This window comes from Euprymna scolopes, chromosome 9, assembly GCF_053919585.1.
Source record: "Euprymna scolopes isolate OS-2025 chromosome 9, ASM5391958v1, whole genome shotgun sequence".
In the NCBI taxonomy this organism is placed as follows: domain Eukaryota; kingdom Metazoa; phylum Mollusca; class Cephalopoda; order Sepiida; family Sepiolidae; genus Euprymna; species Euprymna scolopes.
Window position 1 is genome coordinate 1,164,227 of NC_136490.1, and position 21,304 is coordinate 1,185,530.

General features: G+C 32.0%; 1 protein-coding gene across 4 annotated transcripts in view; it reads left to right on the forward strand.

Moving 5' to 3' along the window:
- The window catches only part of LOC145284423 (putative cytosolic iron-sulfur protein assembly protein CIAO1), a 78,870-nt gene that overhangs the window by 37,706 nt on the left and 19,860 nt on the right, over positions 1-21,304 (forward strand). Inside the window, exon 1 of one of the 4 annotated variants that reach the window (XM_080133219.1) lies at positions 17,231-17,254. The exons of the other annotated variants lie outside the window; for them this stretch is intronic. The gene's annotated coding sequence lies outside the window, so the exon portion shown is untranslated. Of the gene's footprint in view, positions 1-17,230; positions 17,255-21,304 lie in introns of those variants that run through there. 4 annotated transcript variants of the gene reach the window in all.

The window sequence follows — 21,304 nt, forward strand, 5'->3', positions numbered from 1 at the left end:
ATATCATTTTTTTCATTCTTACAATATCATTTTTTTCATTCTTACAATATCATTTTTTTCATTCTTACAATATCATTTTTTTCATTCTTACAATATCATTTTTTTTTCATTCTTACAATATCATTTTTTTTTCATTCTTACAATATCATTTTTTTTTCATTCTTACAATATCATTTTTTTTTCATTCTTACAATATCATTTTTTTTCATTCTTACAATGTCATTTTTTCATTTTTGTAAAGCTGCAGGCTTAGATAACATACCTCCTGAAGTATGGAAGACAGGTGGTTTCAATGACATACTTCCTAATTCATGCAATTCTGTATATAAAAAAAAATTATTCATATATGGAGGGAAGCATGTATACTTCCCTTCCCCAGGAAGGGTGACCCAAGCATACCAAGCAACTACAGGGGAATGACGCTCACTCAAATTGAAGCAAAAATCTACAATGCCATGCTTCTCAACCGTATCCAACCAAAGATCGAAGAAGTGCTCAGGAAGAACCAAAATGGATTTAGAAAGAATCGCTCTACTACTAGTCAAATACTTACTGTTAGGAGACTGATTGAAGGAGTCAAAGCCAAAAACATTGAGGCAGTCATGATCTTTGTAGATTTCTCCAAAGCATTCAACTCCGTACATAGAGGAAAAATGAAAAATCAGGGCATTCCAAATGAAGTCATTAATGCTATCATGATACTATATGAGCACACTCGACTCAGATGGGGACACTGAATATTTTGACATCTGCACTGGGGTTCTACAAGGAGATACTCTTGCCCCTTTTCTTTTCATTCTGTGTCTTGACTTTGTACTTCGCAGCTCTGTTAATATACACAACATGCTAAGCTTCACCCTAAATGAATCCAGAAGCACACATAACTGATGCAGATTACGCAGACAATATTGCTTTGTTCTCGAACAACACTGCTGATGCGCAAACACTGTTACATAAGCTAGAAAAGTCTGCAAATGACATTGGTCTCCACATAAATGCGGATAAGACAAAGTTTATGACTTTCAATGTGAAAGGAGAGATCAAGGCTTTGGTTGGATCAACACTGAAAGAAGTCGCTGAGTTTACGTATCTGGGCAGCAACATAGTTTCCACAGAGAGAGAGATATCGGAATTCGCATCTCAAAAGCATGGACCACATTGGATGGGCTACATTCAGTATGGACTTTGGGACTGGCTGACAAACTGAAAAGGCAGTTCTTCAGGGCAGTGGTAGAGTCTGTCCTTGTTTACGGTGCTACAACCTGGACACTCGCCAAAAGATTCGAAAGAAAACTAGACGGCACATACACCCATATGCTAAGAACAATATTAAATATATCTTGGCAAAATCATCCCATGAAGCAGCAACTTTATGGCAACCTACCTGCTATATCTAATACCATCAGAGAAAGACGCCTACAATTTGCCGGTCATTGTCTGAGGAGCAAGCATGAATTGGTGAGTGATGTATTGCTATGGACTCCACGACATGGACGCGCAAGCAGAGGACGACCTAGATCCACGTACATCCAACAAATAGCATACTACGCCAACTGTGAACCTGAAGATCTGAGGCAACTGATGGACGATAGGAAACTCTAGAGAGGAAGAGTCACATTGGTCCGGGCAAGGAGCCCGTCATGATGATGATGATGATGATTACAATATCATTTTTTTCCTTATTACAATATCATTTTTTTCCTTATTACAATATCATTTTTTTTCCTTATTACAATATCATTTTTTTCCTTATTACAATATCATTTTTTTTCCTTATTACAATATCATTTTTTTTCCTTATTACAATATCATTTTTTTTCCTTATTACAATATCATTTTTTTTCCTTATTACAATATCATTTTTTTTCCTTATTACAATATCATTTTTTTTCCTCATTACAATATCATTTTTTTTCCTCATTACAATATCATTTTTTTTCCTCATTACAATATCATTTTTTTTCCTTATTACAATATCATTTTTTTCCTTATTACAATATCATTTTTTCATTAAATTGTTATAAAACTAAAAATCAAATCTAAATTTTTTAGAACGTTTTCATCTATTTATGAAATTATTGTAAATAGATTTGAAAACTTTTAATTGAATGAGTATTTGCTAAGAATTTTAAAGCTACTTTAAATCCCTTTCTAAGCAACAGTTTAAATGCTTCTAAATTCCTTTCACATTTCAAAGGATTGCATCGTAACTTTTTTAATTGTTTTACAAAGAAACCAAAATGCATTCTAATGGATTTGATTTTATAATTAAGATTGTTAAAATGGATGTCCATAATCTTTAATATATATGTACATACATGAAGTTGTCTGATAATTGTATTAATATAAATGAAATAGAAATTGAGAAAACAATTGGACAGAATTAGACTTTACTTCCAGCAACGGTTTTTTTTCTCTTTTCTCTTATTTTGTCCTTTAGTCCTCCCATTCGAATAAGCAATGTTTCTGACAAATAGGGAAAAATGTGCCATTTTGGGGGTTGGAATCTATCTCAGACTTAATGTTACCTGGTTTTAGACATTGAAGTAGTATTTAAAAAAAAAATCATTATATTAAGTGGCTTCATGTCTTGTTTAAAACAATTTCCATAAAAAAAGAAAAAAATCATAAGTTACCAAATAAGTTTTCTTTTTAAATTGCCTTTTAGTTTGTTTGTCTTAGCTCATTTATTGTTTTCTTTGTTTTTTACATGCATGCACCCACGCATAATGATTTGTGACTTGTATGTCTGCATCCTGTTTTTAAAGGTCAATCACATAGTTCCTTTTTTTTTTTTTTTTTTTTTTTTTTGCTGGCAATGGCATCAATTTGGCATAAGGCTGCATACCTAGAATGCTCTCTTTGGTGCATATTACAAAATGTCTGTTTTGTTAAGCAACTTAATTTTTTTTGCCAACATAAAATCTTTGAAATGTATGTCGTAACAATTTTCGTCTAAATGATTTATCATTTTCAATCCTCTCCTGATATTCTTCATCATTCTACTAATAGTGTCCATCTCAATTGGTGATTACTTAGTAATAATCTTTTAAAAATAATTTCTTTTTCAAAAATAATGTCTCCGAAATTTAAAAATGTCTATAAATATAGATTCTCAAAATCTAATCTTTTCCAAAAATATTTTGTGTAAAAAAAAGTAAAAAAAAAAACAGATGAAAACAAAAATAAAATTATAAATTTTTTTTGTTTATTCATTTCAAATGTGCCCATCTAAAATTTCCAACCGTAGAAATTTAAACCGTTTGCTTGACCTTTAGTCTCTTGATAATACTTATCGATTTTGTTGACTTTGACCCTGTCAACTTGAACAATATCTTTTGGTGTCATATTATTTTTAGTTGGTGTTTAAATAAAGATTTCAATGCCAGAAAGAATCTGAGACAAGAAGTTTAATTAAATATTGGATTGAGAACCAATTTTACGAGTAGATTATGTTCAGCAAGTCCCACTTCTCTGTGACCATGGCTTTAACATTGACCTTGAATATTCGGATTATTTTAGCCACTGCTGCTTTTTTTTTTTTTTTTAAACTTATTTAAAAAGATCAAATTATTGTATTTTTAGGTTTTGGAAGAAGACTTATTTTCATCAAGCTCTCATATAGGAGGCTATTATGTGTTTTTTTTTTTTTTGTTATTTTTTATAGGAAGTGGCTTTTACCAAAACACTACGTGAACACTGTTTGAAAGCCAAATCATGACGCAATTATTTATGGATAAACAAGTAATACTTCATCTTCAGCATTTTGTAAATTTTTTTTTTTTTTTTTTTTTTACAACCTTAGAGTGAACAGTTTAGTTTCTCTTTTTGTTTTGTCCCCCCCTCCATGAAAATACTATTACTAAATAAATATCAAGTTTAATATTTGTTCATTCTGCACAAACAAATTTTGTGTACAATAGTCATTTCTGCAGAGTCCAGCTTTCAATGAAACAGTCACTAGATGAAAATGACAAAATATGCAAGAACAGTCTGTATAAGCTACATTTTTTTTTTTTTTTTTTTTTTTTTTTTAATTTCAATTTTCACCCCAAACAAGGCACAGTGCCACTTTGAAGCAGGGACTTAATTAGCGGGGTCATTATGCAGGGACTTAATTAGTGGGGTCATTATGCAGGGACTTAATTAGCGGGGTCATTATGAAGGGAGATGAGTAGAAAGATGTTTGTTAACATTACACTTGAACTTCTGCATATCAGTGCAGTTGGGAAAGCAGAATCCTGGAAGGGAGTTCTAAAGACCCGCAGTTCTGGGGAAGAAACTATTGGAGTAAAAGGCTTTCTTGCACCTAGGGATCTCTATTGTAAAGGGATGAGACTTAGTAGGTTGTCGGGTTTGTCGGGGGTAGTTACGTCGGGGAGGTACAAGTGTTTGCAGTTCGTCAGAGCATTCACCATTGAAGTATTTGTAGAACAGGCAGAGGGATGCAGCATCTCGTCGATGGGACAGAGGCTGAAGCCTAGATGACAGTTCAGGACTTATCAGGTTGGCGACTCTCTTTTGAACCCTGTCCAGAAGCGAGAGACAAGCAGCAGATGCACCAGCCCAGATGTGACAACAGTACTCCATACATGGGCCTTATAGAGGTATAGGATACTGTCAGGCGTAAGTAGTTTTCTAGTATGGTAGAGGGAGCCAACCTTCCTTGCAGCAGCCTTGGCAATGCTCTCAATGTATCTATTCCAGTTCATATTCCCTGTAAACGTTAGGCCAAGGAGTTTAAAAGAAGTACTTTCAGGCAATGTGTTCTTGGTCATTGCTATTGGTGGTAGAGAAGGTTTCTTGTAGTTATTGAAGGAAACAAGCTTAGTCTTAGCAGCATTGAATGTGACCATCCATTTTTGTCCCCATTCCACTACAGATTGGAGGTCATCCTTTAGTGTTTCTGCCATTTCCTTGGATATGTGTTCATTTGTTTTCCCCTCATATCTGTTATAGAGAGTGGTGTCATCGGCAAATATACCCATCTCCGAAACAATTTTATCAGGGAGGTCATTTATGAATATCAAGAATAATAGAGGTCCAAGGATAGACCCCTGAGGTACTCCCACATTTATGTCATATTGTTTAGATGTGCGACCATCGAGGACAACTTTGATTTTTCTATTACTTAAAAAGGATTTAATTACATTATGAATTCTTCCAGTGATTCCATATGATCTAATTTTCCTTAGAAGACCATCGTGCCATACCCTGTCAAAAGTCTTAGATATATCAAGGGCTACTGCTCTACCCTCCCTTGTTTTGTCCAATGAACGGTATATACCTTCAGAAATTACAGTTAAGATATCTGCTGTTGAACAGGCTTGCCTGAATCCATATTGTTTGTCAGTCAGGAGTTTAGCAGCTGTTAGGTGCTGGACTAGGGCTTGATTAACTAAGGACTCAAATATTTTGGCGAAAAGTGGGAAGAAGCTAATGGGGTGATAATTTAGTGGGTCAGTTCTTTCACCAGAATTCTTGAAGACTGGTACCAGAGAGGCGGTTTTCCAGCTGTCGGGAAAGCAAGATTCGTTAAGGCATTTATTGTAAAGTTTGGAGAGAACTGGAGCAACCTCAGCAGAGCATTTTTTTAATAGCACAGCCGGGATGAGATCTGGTCCACATGCTTTTGAGGTGTGTAGGTTTTTTATAATAGCATGTACCTGATAAGGGGTGATTTTCAAATCGTCTAATGTGGTGTCTGTTTGCAGAGGAAAATCAGGGAGGGAGTGGTGTACCGAGTTCAGTGTGGAGTTTGAGTGGGGGAATAGTTGACTGTCCATTATTTACTACGCTGTTGTAGATTTTCCAAAAATCCCGGGTTCCTAATTTCTGTGCTTCGATGCGTTTTCTGGTGGTTTCAGAGTAATCTATCTTAGCTGAAGAACAGCGTAGAATACAACAATAATATTAATAAAGATGTATTCAGTTTCTAAATTGTTTGTCTTATGGCATTCACCCTAATCGGGTTGAACCAGCTTCCTCCAAAGGAGGAAGTGTTAATTGGATTTTTAAATTCACAGGAGATTCCCTGTAAGCTATGGAAAGTTGAATTAACAAATATTTAAGCCTAGTATGTATTTTGTGATATTTTCATGGAAAAAATGAAACGAAACGGCATTCACGCAACCTGGGATAAGCAAACATATATGAACTATTTTTTTGCATATTTTGTCGTTTTCATCCAGTGAGTCTGCAGAAATGATGGCTATTCTACACAAAATTTGTTTATGCTGAAAAAATGAAGAACGTGAAGGTTTCAACAAACCCAACTGTTGTTAATCAAAATTAATAAAATAAAATTTGCAATGACTTGACACGTAAGTTGACAAGGGAGACAACAGCAGTTTATTTTAATGACTGCTTTTTAAGAAATGCCAATTGTTCTTTTGTTTAACAAATCTTTTTTTTTTTTAATTTTTTGACAAATCTTTTTTTTTTTTTTTTAATTTTTTGACAAATCTTTTTTTTTTTTTTAATTTTTTGACAAATTTTTTTTTTTTTAATTTTTTGACAAATCTTTTTTTTTTTTTTTTAAATTTTTTGACAAATCTTTTCTAACATTCGATGCTGTCACAATCTTGATGCAATTCAATTTTATCACTTCCAGTTTTTCTATTCACACGTTTTGTCTCATTTGACACCAGACAATCAATTGCGGCTGCTGCCCTTAAACTGTTTACGGAGATCATTCAATGGTAAATAGCACTTATTTCAAACTAGTTGAAATACCCAACCTTCAGTATACAACACTGATTTGTATAGTTTTCATTCTAGAGCAAAGTTTCGTTTAGCTAAATAAGGCTTTGTATTTTTACTGTTATGCGCTTTTTTTTTTTTTATTAACGCAATTTATTTAATATAAACGTATGAAAAAAAAAAACATGTAAATTGTATGGGAACCAAAATGTTTATAAGCAGCATTCACCAACAGCAATATTTGAATATCAACTTTAAGGTACACTTCCTTTCTGTCACACATAACACATTTGTTCTAATTGATGAATACTCACGATTTCCATTTGCCTTCTCATGTCCAAACCTACACATGACATTAATGATTAAATCTCTACATCTATTGTTCAGCTAACAATATATATATATATATATATATATATATATATATATATACTGACAGGTGTGTCCTTCATTTAATTAAATGAGATTACTAATATATGCACCGTCTCAACACAAGCATCGAATGAGATCTGCTATTTCCATTTGTTGTTTTTCTTTCTTTTTTTTTTTTAATAGCCTTCTAATAACAGTTATCTATCCTGTTGGATTTGCAACACCAAAGCCAAATAGCATTTCAACTGATAAACCAAACTTTTTTTCTGATTAGCCGATTTTTACATGTTGTGGTTGCACCATGTTATTGACAATATAATAATGTTATTCGCTTTTCTTACTTCGTTGTTTTTTCTGGGTTTTTTTTTTTTCTGTTCACATTTTATCACATCTGTTCTAACCTCGGCAGGCAACTAACTGCCAATGTTGCCCTTAAATTGCTTCAAAACACATTCAATATATTACATATGGAATATAAGAATTATTCCTATCTAGATGAAATATTCAACCTTTAAAATACAACAATCCTAACCTTATTATTTTATAGTTGAATTTTATTTAATTAAATAAGGCTTAATACTTTTATTATTGTGTTTCTAAATTTTTGAGATAAGGATTGATTCTTCAAACTACTGTTCTTATCTTGAGTGTTATTTTCACAACGTTTTGATCGATGTTACTTCTGGCTTAATTCAGGTGTACCTTGTCGAAGTCCAGAATCTGCACAGAATTTCGAGCAGAACCCTCCATTTAATCCACAGGGGTAGCATACTCTCGTTACACCATTCATAACTGTGTAGAAGTCTTAAGTAATTTTCAATTATATTTTGAGTGTCATCTGCACTGAAGATTGAAGCTTCAACTCCCAGAAGAGTGTAACTTCATAACTGAATGTTACCAAGTACTTTAACCATTATGCCACAGGTCCTTGAGAATTAAAGTTTAAAACATATATATTAGATTTGTTTTTTTCTTTAATGTGAGACGATATATAATTATTTCCATAATCAAACAACGTCACACTTCACACAGGCCATGAAAACTGCAGACCGGAAGTCCTAGACTTGAGTTTCACCCTCGTTTGGAAAATTGAAACTTGACAAGCATAGTTTGATATAGTATAGGCACAGCAAAAAAAAGTGGAACAGAAAAAAAAAAAGTATTTTTTTTTTTCTTTTTTTTAAACAAATTAAAATCTATTAAAATCCATTATTTTTAAGCAACTTTTGTTTTACAGAAAGATAAAAGCCTGAAATTTAATCATTTGAAAAGCAGAAGAATATAAAACTTTTTCTATTTTTAATAGAATTTAAAATTTTCCCAAACCACACCATTGGGTAAAACATTTAAATATTTTTTAAAAAGATTTTTCAACCAATTTTTTGTTTTTTGTCTAAATAAGAGTTAGGATGATTTGCCTGTAAGAATATGCAAAAAATATTAAAGTATGAAATACCTGAATCTCAAATAATTGCAAAAAATATTAAAGTATACCTGAATCTCAAATAATTGCAAAAAATATTAAAGTATACCTGAATCTCAAATAATTGCAAAAAATATTAAAGTATACCTGAATCTCAAATAATTGCAAAAAATATTAAAGTATACCTGAATCTCAAATAATTGCAAAAAATATTAAAGTATACCTGAATCTCAAATAATTGCAAAAAATATTAAAGTATACCTGAATCTCAAATAATTGCAAAAAATATTAAAGTATACCTGAATCTCAAATAATTGCAAAAAATATTAAAGTATACCTGAATCTCAAATAATTGCAAAAAATATTAAAGTATACCTGAATCTCAAATAATTGCAAAAAATATTAAAGTATACCTGAATCTCAAATAATTGCAAAAAATATTAAAGTATACCTGAATCTCAAATAATTCCAGCTTTTTATATCACTCTATAGATTTCGCGTGGTGATATTTAAAAAACTAAAATTTAATGATAGTTTGAAATAAACTACAGAGGCCTTTATAGAACTAAATAAACTTCATTTAGTCATGTACTTTTGACGTTTGATTAAGTGAAGGGTTTGATTTTTTTTTTTTCATAAGCGACATATATATTTGTTGCTTACATAACCCCTGAAGTTAAGCAACGATGAGTCTGGCCAGTACCAGATGGTTGACTATTTTGGAAATGCTATGTGTTGCATCTGTTGAAAACAACTTCTGCATCTAGTATCACGCTTGGTCTACCATAGTTAATTAACAAGAAATTGACGAAAGAAAGTATTGTATTTTTAGTAAAATGCCCAGTTATTTGTCGATTATTATTTTTTTTTTTTTTTGGTATCGATTCTTCAAAACATTTCATTTTTAATGTTATATTAGCAATATTGGGCTCACTAAAAGATACTTATTAATTTATTTTTCAAAGATTTAACATTAGTTTTTTTTCGCAAAAATAATGAAAATATAATTTTTTTTTTGCTAATCTGAAAGATAATAATTAACATGTTCAACGAATTTCATACTTCAAAACACAAAAGATGAAAAATTAATTCGGATTTTCAACCTTAAAATCTGATACATGTGCATTTTTTTTTTTTTTTTTTTCTACAATCCACCCATTTTGTTCAGTTTTAGCTGAGTATTTTAAGCATATTCAGAATCAAGGCAGAACAGTTTTTGAAGTCAAAGGATTTCAGAATACATTGTGATGTCATAATATATCTTCTTAATCATTCAATTTTTCACCACTTATCCTTTGATTTTCTAAACAATTCATGAGTGCATGATGACAAAAAACTTTCTCAGAGTTTTAATAATGTATAATTTTTTTTTTTACATTTGATTGAATACAAACTTGCGGAAAAAATATTTTCATTGTACATATGAAAAAAGCAAACCTTAATTATATGAATTATATGTAATATGAAACATAATTGCAGATACAGCAAGCATCAAACTTTTTTTTTTTTATAAATAACCGGGAAATTTAATGAAATGATTAAAAGTTAAATTTCGTTCAAAGCTTGATAACACCACAAAGAATGTCCATGCTTAAAAGGGTGACGCACTTTGAGAAATGGAATCCATTACTTTTTTATGAGTCTTTAAACTTCTCTGATCACAACTCGCATCCACAAAAGATGTTTTGGATGAAATAGTGTTCAACATAAGAGTTTTGATAACTGATTATCAAGGCATGCAAGAAAATATAATTTCCTGCCTATATTTTATTTTTATACAATCTTATAAAAACATCAATTTTCTAAACAGCTGTTGCTTTCAGAAGGATTTAAATAAAAACTTATTCAATTTTCTTGACAGGCTGTCATTATTCTAATTGAAAGATACAGACACAGGTGATAAATTGTGAATTTAATTCACACAATTTTCTGAAGTCTGTTGTTGTGAAATAAATAATTTCAAAAAATGCTTCAGTAAAAAGAAAAAAAATTAAAATTCAGGTGTCAATCAAATAAAAATGAAATGATGTCTTAAACAATGCAAGTCTGATCCAAAAACTTAAGTTTCTTTAAGATTGGTTCCTGACTCCAGCAGTGGTGTGATCACATAAAAAACATTTAAGAAATTAGAAAATTATAATGAATTATAATTAAAACCTAAAAATGCTGGCGAAGATGATAGCAAGTAATACAAGATGAATAAGTAAGATTTAAACAATTTTTGGAATTGAAAAAATAGTTTTTGGAGGAAATAAATTTTCAAAATCAATCCAAGGCTTTGAGGGATGGTGTTATAAGAATGAGTTTTCTATAAACAAAGCTTCTTCCCTAGGACTGTCCGCATGTGGAACACTGTTTCATTGGACTGCTTCCCAGCCGATTACAATATGGTAGCCTTCAATTAAACAAGTTTTTGTTGAGCCATCTACTCTAATCTAATCCAAATTCTACCCAATCTACACCATTAACGCTTACTAAACTACCACCTTATCCTCGAGTAGCGTTTGAGCCTTGATAAGTGGCGACTCCCTTGGAAAAAAAAAATGGAATTGGCATGCAAAGTTCAACTATCTTTTTTGTTTGTTTACACTCTGATATTATCGGGAAAAGTATGAATAACTATTTCCATTCTTCTTGTCAATCGAAGAATTGATTGGATTGGGTATTTTGTTGCAAAAGAGAGGAAGGAAAACCATGACCAGCCCTCACAATGGCGGGTAGGGAGGAGGAAGAGCTATGAAACTTTATTAGAGGTGACCTAAGATTAAGATTGAGAAAACTGTTGATCCTTTTTGACCTGTTGACCACTTAAACTGATCAGTTAGATGACATTTAAAAGGGACCTTTTTAATAACCACATTGCCTAAAATATCAATCGAGAAACCATCTGTGTCATTGTCCGAAACCAAGAATGGAACAAAATAAAACCCAAATCTTAATATTTTCTTTGATTCCAATATCTTTCTTTTACAAATTGTTAAATCCATTATGCCACTGGTTTCACAAACTGAGCAGCTTGAAGAAATCATTTCTGGTGAATAGGTTATTCAATGTTTCAGTTTGGACGACTTGCATTGTTTAAGATTTGTAATCATTTTTATTGGATCATTTTTAGAATCTGAATGACTCCTAAATTTTCATGAAATTAAAACAATTTTTTTAACACACTTCAAGACATAGATTGTGAATTAAATTTCAAACAATCATCTGCATCTATACATCAATCCTGATGAGATTTATGATGGCTTGTCAACAAAATTGAATAAGTTTTTATTTAAACCATTTTAAAAGCAACAGCTGTTTAGAAAATGTATATTTTTTTAAAGATAACTAGATGTACCCGGCGTTGCCCAGTATTAAACGTAACTTTAAATTCCTTGAAAAAAAACAATGAAGTAAAAAAAAAAAAAAAAAAAAAAAAACTGGGACATGTGCATGCGAGTATTGTTTTTTTTTCTAAACAGTTCACTTCTTGTAAGTAAAAAAATAATACTAGAACTGAGATTGAAACCAAAACCTAAAGATAGTGAGTCCAAGTATGATGACCATTAGGTCGGCTTGCCATGATCTTTAAAAAGTTTTTCAAACCTACTTATTCTTAACATAATGTGAACAACTCCTATCCTTACATCATCAATGCTCTGATCCCCATCTGGCATCAATTGTGATGGATGGCTCTCGTCTGGGTGAGGCCCCGTGTTTTGACAAGCTTCTGGGTTTGACCTTTACTCCTGATCTGAAATGGAACACGTACATCAAGTCTGTTGCCAAGGTCGCTGGAAAGATGGTGGGATCCTTCTACCGCTCCAGAAGATATCTCACTACTGATGAAATTCTCTATCTATATAAAAGCCAAGTACGTCTAAGGATGGAATACTGTTGCCATATCTGGGCAGGAACTGCTAAAAACAGCCTATCCTGCCTTGACAGAGTACAAAATAGACTTTGTGGCTTAGTGGGGGATGCCCTTTTCTCTACCCTGCAATCTCTCTCCCACAGAAGAGACGTTGCGAGCCTATCCTTGTTTTATCGTTATTTCCATGGCAGGTGCTCGTCTGAACTCCAATCTCTGGTCCCCCCTTGCCAATCTTTCACGAAAAACACCCGTCTAGCTGAATCCACTGTGAAAAATTTCCCCCACTCTATATCTGTGCCTAAATCAAAATGCGGATTCCATGAACAAAGCTTCTTTCTTAGAACTGCACGCCTGTGGAACTCTGTTCCATCTGCCTGCTTCCCACCGGACTACAGCTTGGATGTCTTCAAGTCCAATGTTAACAAATTCCTAATGAACCGCCCCCTTAAGTAAACACTTCATCAAATCTCCACATTAACGTAATGTACTTGCAATAACCCTTATCCCTGAGTTGCTTCCGGGCCTTGATAAGTGGTGATCACTGTGTAAAAAAACAAAAAAAAATAATTCGCACATGTGCATTCGTGAAACAGTTGAGAAACATAAAAATTTGATGGCCGCCGAGTTTTAAAATTTTTAAAATTTTACCCCTTTAGGAGCCCTTTTTTTTTCCAAAAGTTTTCCACAAACCCTATATACCTAATTTCAAGTCTGTACATCAAAAATTCGTGCAGTATATAGGTTGAGAATTGTCCTCAGATACATTCTCATTTTCATAGCTATATAGCTATATAGATTAGTGTGTAAAAACACAGGAAATTATATTTTCTTGCATGTCTTGAAAGTCAGCAGTAAAACTGTTCATTCAACGTCGTCGTATCATCAAACGTCTATTTCTGCATGCTTCTCCCACATTTCGTCTTCCTCTGAGATCGTTGGTTCTAAACTTGTTTTACCACTCGCATTAGATATCCACTGCATCATTCTAATATTCTTTCTCTCCATGCAACGCATGTCCTCAATCCTCACTAGCCAAGTTTTATTTTCATACATCATTTCACTGTGCACACACGTCTGATAGACTCGTTCCTTATTCCATATTAAACACTCTGTTGGTTAGTAATGGTTGAAGTTCCTTAAATTTATTTCTAACATTTTCTTATCCTACAAGCATCAACTCCTCCCTGTGCTCCAATGGTATTAGCATAATCAGCCATTTTATCTTTCTCTTGTTTGAACGTCTGATGTCTTCTGAAAGTCAGTAAATCTCGTCTTAAAGCTTGGCAATCTTATGGATTGATTTCTATCAAAATCCACTAAGATCTTTGATGGTTTGCATCTGGTCTACTTTCCTATACATACCATGTTTAAATATATGGTTAAGTGTTAGTTTTAGTCATTTAGAACTGTTTTAAAGCTTCACAGCCCACTCATTTTTCAACCAAATTTCAGACAATTATTACAGTGTATATATCATCTTCCTAGTTATATTGTGTAAAAAAAAAATTTGAATTTTCATTCAGTAAAACAAAAGTTATGATGAATTTACTGGTGTTCAAAATCGTAAAAAAAAAAACGTAAGGTGTGCAATGTTTTTATGACTGGTTTCCATAGCAACCACGTCACTTCAGCGACTACTGTTGCTTCCAATTCACTGCTCGCGAAAAGAGAAGTAACAAGTGAAACAGAAAGAATGATAGGGAGATAATTGAGGGGGGTATTTTATTGAAAGCAAACGAGTGCCATACATTATTACATATGTGTATGCTATGTTTATGGGGGCAAAAAAATGAGATTGAAATTAAACAAAGAACAAGTGAATTTACTAGAAGCCTGGAAAAATCATGGATTACAATAGAAAGATGCGAGCATAAAAAGTAATATGGTTAAGTTTAAACATGGAAAAGTAAAAGACAAGCTGTTAAAAATGGAAAAGTAAAGGACAAGATATTCTAGTAAAAAATATCAATTTATAACTTAAAATATTGCAGCATTAAGAATTTTTTTTACAAAATTTAATTTAACATTATATAATCAATTCTTAATGCTGCAATATTTAAAGTTCTAAATTTATTATATTTTTTACTAGAATATCTTGTCCTTTTCTTTTCCATGTTTAAACTTAACCATATTACTTTTTCATGCTCATATTTTTCTATCGTAATATATATGTGTGTGTGTTTGAGATAACTGGGATGGTAGAAGTTTTTGATATTTCAAGAATATAATCTCTTTCAGAAGGAAAAAAAACAAAAACAATTTTTTTTTTTTTTTAAATAAATAAAAAAAAATATCGTAAAACCAGATATGTAAAGATATAAAAAAAAAAAAAAAATCTCTACAAGACCCTCTTTCAGTTGTACATACATCACATCATTTTAACACCCGGTTCCTTGCATTGCTATAGCCTTCTTACACTCTTCCATATTTATCAACCAGCAATGCTTCAAGCAAACTATCTTTCCCTCTTATTTTTTTAAAATTTTATTTTACTTCAGTTAGTTTTAAGAAATCAAGCAGTAATATTTCTCAGTATGACACCCCAAAGTTTTCAACAAGCTTTGTAATTGAGGTTTGTTCAGGTAGAAGTTCATGGTGGTCCCTCACTATTTCCATTGTCAAATCTGTTGAGCTTTTGATATACTGCCTCATGCTTACTATGGTAGCTCGATATACATGGTTTATTTCAGTGAGACCTCCTTTTCGTGATGGGTAAATCCTGTCCATACATTGGCTTCGGTATGTTATTTTATGTAAGGTTAGAAGTTTCCTGGTCTTTGTATCTAACCTATTGATATTACAGTCAATAATACCAAAACCATATGAGATGACGGGCATTGCAAGTTGATTTATGGCAGTTATTTTGTTTTTAGGGTTTAATTCAGATTTGAGGATCTTTTTAAGGCGTGATGTGTGTTCTTGTTCCACCTTATCATTTTTTCATGCTCCACAGTTACGTTTTATTCTTTATACCGACGTACTTATATGTGGCATTCTTTCCTAGATCTTCAATAAATCTGTCCTTGAACCGAAGATGTTCGGATGTTATCATTTTTTTTTTATTATGCATTTTGCACATTTGTCAAATCCAAACTCCATGCAGACATACTCCGTGAAAGTTTTTACAGTTTTTATCTGCGAGACAATCTGTTTCTCTCTCTCTGCATAAAGTTTGAGATCGTCCATAAAGAGTAAATGTTTCACTCCTTTACTTTTTTCTTTTTTCCTGCCTCTACTAAGACTGTACCCAGCATCACATTCTTAAGGAGCTTGCTGAGTGCATCAATTGTAAGGCAGAAGAGCAATGGTGTTGGGCTATCTCCTTGAAACATACCCTGCTAGACACTGAGATTTGAAGTCTATTGTCCCTTCCATGTGGTGTAGAGCAATTGATGGTTGCCACATGTTTTGCCACGTGGTCATTTGTTTTGTAAGGAATATCCTTATGCTCTCCTGGGCATTATACATCTCCAAACCTTGCAGCATCCAGAAGTGAGGCACACTATCAAATGCCTTTTTATAGTCAATCCAGGTCATTGGCAAGTTCCTTTTTGCATTCTTCAAGAATTGTTTCATTCAAGAAGAGTTAGTCCTTTTGTATAAAGTTAATTTCTGGTACACCCCTTTTGTTCTTTTTCAAGGTAATCACAATCGGCCAGGTGTTGGTAGATTGCATCTACAGTTATCCCTGTCAGCCATTTGTATGTGGTTGATAGGCCTGTATTTGTTGGGCAAATGAGTCTCTTGGCTCTTGCGTATCAGTTGTTTTGCCAATAGTTAGCCATTCTGATGAATCTTCCTCGCTGCAGACAACACAATTAAATGCCTGAGCATAGTGCTCATGAAGTGCTGTGAGCTTTTTCAACCAGAAATTTGGAATCTTGTCAATTCCTGGGCTTTTAAATTTGCTAAAATGAGTAATTTTTTTTTTTTTTTTTTTTTTTTTTTACAGCATCTTTCATGATTTTCAGAGCTGGCATTTCTTGTTTGTCCTTAACAGCCTCTTTAATTGTATTTATCCAATCCCTCTTCTTGGTGTTGTTTGGAGTCCTCATACAGTGGCTTCCAAAATGTTTCCACTTTTTCCTGTTGGTGGTGACTTTACCTTGATTTCTTCATTAATTAGTTTTTCTGTACATCATCCTTGGGTTCTTGTCAAACAACCTATTCAATGACCTGGATTCCATTTTCTTTTATTTTTAATTTGTGCAGCTAAGGTTTCTGCTACTTTAACTCTTAGCGGCATTAGATTTTGAAGAGAATATTCGATTTGAAGTTTATTCACCCAATATTTTTCTCCTGGGCTTTCATATAACAGAAAGATAGATACACGGGAAGTTTCCTTTCAGAGTTTTTGTATTTTCTATTGAAGCCTACTTTTTCAGACTATGGGTATGTGTGTATTTGTGCGTAGAAAACAAAACTTGTTCTATTACAATCGTATCCATGGATATTTTTATTGATTTGTTTTTAACGGAAATCTGTAGGCATATTTATGGTGTTTACAAAAAAGACTACAGGACATTTGAGTATTAAAACAAGACATAAAAACGTAAAATATTTGTTTTCTTCACTGATTTCAATGTTCAGATGTTTTTGTAATGAAAATTGAGTCATAAAAGTTGAAATGTTGAGAAAGACTTACAGCTAAACAAGTTGGCTAAACTGAACACAGATCAGCTCAAACGACATCTTACTTTATTATACTAGCAGGGCTACCCAGTGTTGTCCGGGCTATATATATAATAAAAAAAAGAAAATGAAGTTGTGTTTGACTAACTAAATGGTTTTTGTTTTAATTTAATTATATTTGCTGTGTAATAATTTATATCGGTTTAAAAAAAAAAAAAAAATAATCCATTGATGTCAGCTCACTGCTATGAATTTGGAAGGGGGAGCGCGTGAGTACTTTGTTTTAAATTTCACATATTATGCGTCCAAGTTCAGAATCATTCTTATCCATTTTGTATATCAAATATTTTAGCGAGACATAAACACACACACACACCTCCTTTATATAATGGATTAGCAGGGGGTGCGCTTGGCGTTGCCTCGTTGTAAAAACTAGTTAAAAAAAAATCGGGACTTGGATGCTATCAGGCAGAAACAAAAGCAAAATTTTGTAAGCCAGATAGAAAAGAAAAAGATGCTGCATACTGGGTATGAACTCACAAAAGTGAAGTTTGCAAGCGAATGTATTATCAACTGGACTACGACACATTATGACGTTGCTAATTTAGCTTTTTAAAATAAAAAGACCTTCACAAATGCGCAATTTGTAGACAGCATCATTTTTTTTACCTGACCCCCCCCCCTTCAAACAAAACGACATTTCTACATAAAATGATTGATAATTTTTTCCAATTTTTTTATATTATGTGTTAGAGTATCACTCTTTCTAACAGTTTATGTTGGTTCGATGCGGATGACAAAAGTTTTTAGTGGACATACAAACACACAAACGACTGAGACTTAATCCAAATTTGTGAAGATTCGCATCATTGCTTTATAAATGCTCCCAAACTTTAGATCTTGTTATTTAAATAAGATTTTTATAAAATGTAAATTGATCAAAGATTTTTAGTTTTTAAATGATCAAAATCTGTAATTTTTTTTTAAGCATCTTTTAATTACGAACACAAAAAATTGCTATTTTCCTTAACATTTTAAGGAGCTGTGAACATTGCTAAATTTACAGCTTCATTGACTTTTGGCTTAAACTCTTTCCGTTAAAGTTTATCCACCCCACCAAAAAAAAAAAAAAGAAAATTATATGAAAGAAATATCAGTTTGAGTTTCTTTAAGATCATCTTTATTGATTTTAATAGTGTCCCTTCTCTGTTGGTCAAGTGTGTTCTAGGTACAAACTTAGCAACACAATAGATGCTAAAATAAATGTGAGAATTGCCTGAATTTATTTAAATGATATATTCATAAAAAATACAATTCAACATTTACAATGTTAATTACTTTGTGTCATTTTGACCTTTTATGTTAGGTGTGAAACCTTATTTGGATTATCTTGGACAGTTCATTGAATTATTGAACTTCCTTTGATTGCCACTTCTCAATGAATTGTATGAATATTTATAGTTTAAGTTCATGGACATATTGGCTCGTTTCTAACGCCAGTTTTAAAACATTTAGATTTCTACTTGTTCTATGAAATCGGCCACGATAACCATTAGGTCAGCTTGCCACAATCTTTAAAAAGTGTTTTCAAACCTACTTATTCTTAACATAAGGAAGTTGTCGTGTGATATATGAAAAGTTCAAATCTTGACACCATATTGTTTGAGTAAGTTACCGTTTATTGAATACTAGCAGATTGTCCAGTGTTGCCCGGTCATAAAATAAGCATAAGTTTATATTTCAATTAATGCAGATTTCTTATTATAAACAGAAATACCCTTGTTACTGTCACTACTGATATCCCATGTTCAAATGTCAGGTTAAAAACATTTTGTATTTTCACACATTTAAATAATATATTAGGATTGATCAATAAGGTTATGGTGGGTGTGTGTGTGTGTTTGTTTTTGTTTGTTTGTTTGTTTGTGTTTTTGTTTGTTTGTTTGTTTGTGTTTTTTTTTTTTTTTTTTTTTTTTTTTTTTTTTTTTCCGTTTCCGAATGGTAATGAATCAAACTTATAAATCCAAAATGGTGGCCAATTGAAGATGACTATTTTAGTGAACGTGTCGATTTTAAAGTGGATTTTTAAAGTTTTTTTTTTTTTTTTTTTTTTTTTTTTTTTTCATGGTTGAGACAATACCAGTGATCATATTCACAGATGATTAAAATTCCAACAAAGATTTCAGAAAATGAATGACAGATTTGAAACTCTAGAAAAATGATCCTGTACTTGTTATCTACTGTATAATGGTGTGGGGGTGGGGCGGGAGGTATCAAATCTGTGTTTGGTTATTATTCTGTTAATCTTGACCTTTTTTTTTTTTTTTATTGTTTTTATCTCAAACTTTCTTTGTCTAACATCTTTGCTAATGTTTGTTGATAAAAATGATATTTTATTTTCATGTGGATAGGTTTTTCATTAAAAAAAAACAAAAAACAAAAGAGGAGACATAGAATGAGTCGCACAAACAAATAGTTGCCACTTTATTTGTCCTGTCTCTCCTTCGGTTGTGTCACTAACTTTATCCAACACACACTTTTACTATGAATCGCTCCTATATAATAATTTACTTTAAAAAAAGTGCTTTTTTAACCTAAACTCACACATATCAAATTTTAATGGTGTCTAAAAACTTCTATATTCAAATCAACCTCAGGGCAGGTAGACTGAATATCTTTAAAATATCAGTTGATATTTTCGGTATATAAAAACATTGTAGATTAACATCCTTCACTAAATTCCCTTCTACATGCACAAAATAAAAGGAGATTCTATCTTTCATACTATAGATTATAAGCGAACACTCTGTGTGTGTGTGTGTCCCCCCCCCCAGGTTGGCAAATAGGTAGGAGCTGTGGCTCCCCAGGTTCTGAAATCCATGTTAGATTTCAGATTTTTTTTTTTTTTAAACATTGACCACTTACATCACTGATGAATAAGATCGAATTTGAAAATTTGGTTTTGGGAACTTTAAGAATTTAGTTTTGTAACTGGAATGGAAATGGTGGGAAGCAACTCCAGAATCCGTTTGTAAAGAAGAAAAAAAAAGTTAAATGATCTTGTGTTTCTGAATTTTTGAGATGAGGATAATTTGAAGTATTCAGACTACTATTCTCATCTCGGTTTTTATTTTCACATTTTGGTGACTTTTCAAGTGCATCTTTTCAAACGTTGTCAAACTCGATAACGTATATGCAACGTTGACCTGAATCCATTATTTTATCCATTGTTCTCTTCTTGTCAGCCATGACCACATAAAAGTGTTAATTGTATTAGTTATCGTCCGTAATAAAGATTTAGCCTTTAACTTTCAGAGGGATGCCACTTAAAACTGATTGTTACTCAACACACCTATCTGTAGCACCACAAGTCCACATGGCTAATAGAACAAGAATAATTCACCCCCCTTGATTGAATAAAGGATTCATCTTGAAATTCTGTATTCATTAATGAGTTTGGAATAAATAGTCCATGTTTAAAAAGAGGTGCCTGAAAAAGTTTAGAGATTATATTGCCCAAAACGTAAAAATAACAGTGAACATGTAGATAGTATTTATTTGCGGACTGTTATTCTCATCTTTATAGTTGTTGTTGTTTCACCATGTTTCGGCCAACTCATCCTCTGGCCTTCTTCAGGTGATTAACCATCACGAGATGAGAATGCAGAGTCTTGTAACTATATCCCGAGTAATTACTGCCTGAAAACATCTGAAGAAGGGTAGGGGATGAGTTAGCCGAAACGTGGTGAAACAACAATTATGAAGATGAGGATAACAGTCTGCAAAAAAATAAATGAATATACAAATTACTTATCTCAAAGGATTCCAATAAAAAAATAAATAAATATGCAAATTACTTATCTCAAAGGATTCCAATAAAAAAATAAATAAATATACAAATTACTTATCTCAAAGGATTCCAATAAAAAAATAAATAAATATGCAAATTACTTATCTCAAAGGATTCCAATAAAAAAATAAATAAATATGCAAATTACTTATCTCAAAGGATTCCAATAAAAAAATAAATAAGATATACAAATTACTTATCTCAAAGGATTCCAATAAAAAAATAAATAAATTGCAAATTACTTATCTCAAAGGATTCCAATAAAAAAATAAATAAATATACAAATTACTTATCTCAAAGGATTCCAATAAAAAAATAAATAAATATGCAAATTACTTATCTCAAAGGATTCCAATAAAAAAATAAATAAAATATACAAATTACTTATCTCAAAGGATTCCAATAAAAAAATAAATAAATATGCAAATTACTTATCTACAAGGATTCCAATAAAAAATTAAATAAATAT